This window comes from Eumetopias jubatus, unplaced genomic scaffold, assembly GCF_037043125.1.
Source record: "Eumetopias jubatus isolate StellerSeaLion01/CBP00866 unplaced genomic scaffold, mEumJub1_p1.0 scaffold_15, whole genome shotgun sequence".
Taxonomy (NCBI): domain Eukaryota; kingdom Metazoa; phylum Chordata; class Mammalia; order Carnivora; family Otariidae; genus Eumetopias; species Eumetopias jubatus.
This window is the reverse complement of record NW_028274821.1, coordinates 1,708,865-1,712,514: the sequence shown is the minus strand read 5'-3', so window position 1 is coordinate 1,712,514 and position 3,650 is coordinate 1,708,865.

Here is a 3,650-nt window from a genome sequence, read left to right as displayed (position 1 = left end):
ACTCTCCATAGAAACAGAACAATAGGATATATTTATATCTATACATACATATTTTGTACAAAAGAAATTGACTCACATGATTGTGGAGGCTGGGAAGTCCAAAGTCTGCAATGGGGACTGGCAGGCTCAAGACCCAAGAGAGCCAGTGGTATAGTTCCAATCTGAAGTCCAGTAGGCAGAAACCCAGAATTTCTGATAGTGTAGACGAAATGTAAAGGCAGTTTGCTACAGAATTCCCTCTTACTTGGTGGAGGGTCAGGGTTTTGGTTCTATGTAAGCCTAACAATTGATTAGATGAGGTCCATCCACATTATGAAAGGCAATCTTCTTTACCTTTCCAATGAAAACATTAATCTCATTCAAAAACACCCTTGCAGAAACACTCAAAATAATATTTTACAAAATATTCAGTAACCTTGAGGTTCACTCAAATTCACAAATAAGATTTACTGCTGCTGGGTCTGTGTTAGCCTACTTTCTGTCTCTATGGATTAGCGTACTCCAGACATTCTATATAAAAGGAATCCTACAAAGAAATGGAAAAACATTCCATGCTCATGGATTGGAAGAACAAATATTGTTAAAATGTCTATGCTACCCAAAGCAATCTACACATTCAACGCAATCCCTATCAAAATACCATCAGCATTTTTCACAGAGCTGGAACAAATAATCCTAAAATTTGTGTGGAACCAGAAAAGACCCTGAATAGCCGAAGTAATATTGAAAAAGAAAACCAAAGCTGGAGGCACCATAATTCTGGACTTTAGGCTATATTACAAAGCTGTAATCATCAAGACAGTATGGTACTGGCACAAAAACAGACATATAGATCACTAGAACAGAATAGAGGACCCAGAAATGGACCCTCAACTCTATGGTCCACTAATCTTCAACAAAGCAGGAAAGAATATCCAATGGACAAAAGACAGTCTCTTCAACAAATGGTGTTGGGAAAACTGGACAGCAACATGCAAAAGAATGAAACTGGACCATTTCCTTACACCACACACAAAAATAAACTCAGGTGAAATACTTAAATGTTGAGACAGGAATCCATTAAAATCCTAGAGGAGAATGCAGACAGCAACCTCTTTGACCTCTGCCACAGTTTTTTTTTTCTTTTGACATTTTGAATGTGTTAATTTGTTTTGGCCTCCAATGTCAGCACTTTGATGTCATCATTTTGAATATGTCAATATGTTCTGGCCTCCAGTGTTACTGATAAGTCACCTAGTTAAATCTTTTTGATGTTCCCTTACATGTAATGAGTTGGCGGGGGGGTGGTGCTGCTTTCTAATTCTTGTCTTTGTCATTTGAGATTTTGGCTATGATGTACTTGGGTATGGATCTCCTACTAGGAGTTCATTAAGCCTCTTGGATATGTGAATACATGTTTTTCACCAAACTTGGAAAGTTTTCAGCCACTATTTCTCCTAATTATTTTCTGCTCTTTTCTCTCTCACCTCTCCTCTGGTACTCGTATTATGCATATTTTGGTGCACTTAATGTTGTTCAATGTTTCTCTGAGGCTTTGCTCATTTTTCTTCATCCTTTTCTCTCTCTGCTACTGAGATTGCATGACCTCTCTATATATTTCTAAGTTTGCTGATTCTTCTGCCAGTTAGAATCTACTGTTGAGTCCTTCTAATAAATTTTGCATTCTCCCTATTGTACTTTTCAACTACAGAATTTCTATATGGTTATTTTTAACATTTGTCTCTTTATAGATATTTTCTATTTTTTTAAAGATTATTTATTTATTTATTTGACAGAGAGAGACACAGCGAGAGAGGGAACACAAGCAAGGGTAGTGGGAGAGGGAGAAGCAGGCTTCCCACAGAGCAGGGAGCCTGATGTGGGGCTCGATCCCAGGACCCCGGGATCATGACCTGAGTGGAAGGCAGATGCTTAACAACTGAGCCACCCAGGCATCCCTAGATATTTTCTTTTTGGTGACATTGCCATCATAGTTTCCTTTAAGCATAGTTTTTCTTTAGTTCTTTGAACAGATTTATAATGACTGCTTTGAAGTCTTTGCTAAATCTGACATCTGGGTTCTTTCACAGGCAGGTTTTTTTGCTTGCTTTTTTTTTTTTTTTGGTGTATGAATCACAGTTACATTTTTTTGCAAGTTTTATAATTTTTTTTGAAAACTGAACATTTTAAGTAATATATTGTAATAACTGAATGTTGATTACCCTATCCCCTCTCTACAGCTTCTTTTGTTGTTGTTTGCTTGTTTATTTGTTTAGTGATTTGGCTAGACAAATTTAGTGAGTAGATTATTCTATTTCCTCTGAAGTTTGAAGACTCTGCTGTCACTCCTCAGAGGGTACAGTCCTGGGCATTCACACAATTACCCTGGGATAACAAAAGTTTTTTCAGGGTAACTGCTGAAAAGGAAAATCTTCCCTGATCTCTCTGTTATGCTGTTCTCCTTGACTGGTATTACACCCATCTGTTAAGCTTCACTAATTGCTGTTTATCACTCTACTATTTTTAACAAATTCTGGGGGGTAAAAACTGCCCCACAGTCAGATGTAATTAAATTCAGGAAGAGTTATTTTTGGGGACCAGTATTTGAGGTTTGTTCTAACCCCTGGAAGGTTCTTCTTAGCTGTCTTTCCCCCTGGTCTTCTCTAGTAAACTAGCTGGCCTACAGTTAGCTGTTGCTTTCATGGGGCTACACCAGCCTCCTCTTGATTGCTTACCACCAAGGTTTTTTTTGTTATTGTCCCACAAAACTGAGGCCTTGTTCATTCTTTTTCATTTCTATTTTTATTTCATTTATATTTCCTCTATGTCGTTCTGATTGTGTAATTTCTATTTATCTCTCATTGACTTCATTAATTCTTCCATCTAACATCCAATCTATTGTTTTGCTCATCAATGAATTGTTAATTTCAGTTATTGTATTTCAATTCAATGATTTCTTTTTGTTTGTTTTAAGATTATGTATTTTTCTGCTGAGATTTTCTATTTTTTCATTTGTCTTAAGAGCATTTATAATTACTTAATGGATCATTTTTATGGTTGCTACTTTGAAGTTTTTGTCAGTGGTGTCAGTGTGACCAAGTTAGGAGCTAATATTTCATCCTCTGCTTAGTGGAAGCAGGAGGTACTATAATCCAAATTACAGAAAATCAAAGATAAATAAAAAACTCTGAAAGAGGGTATAGGAAAAAAATCACCTTATCTATATAGAAACAAAGACAAGAATTATATCTGACTTCTCTTCAGGAACCATGCAAGCAAGAAGAGAGTGAATTGAAATACTTTAAAGTGTTGGTAGAAATAAAATACCAAACCATAATTCTGTACCTTGTGAAATTATCCTTCAAAAATAAAGGAGAAATAAGGGAATAAGAGTGCCACCACTTGCTACATGGAGTGGAAGGTGGGTGTAAGATCGACTTCTTGCTCAGCCCACTAACTCCATGGTGGAGAGGGAGAGTCCTAATGGTGTTGGGCTGGGTAAGATACATATTATTAAAGTTTTTTGCTATCCTCTCAAGCCATATTTTTCTCAGTCCTTTGGCTAGGGGAACAGGGTTTTCTTGTAGCAAACCCTAGGGAAGAAAGAGAATCTGATTTCCAAAGCTACTACATTATAAGAGTCAAATGTCTGGTTTTCAACAAGAAAAAAA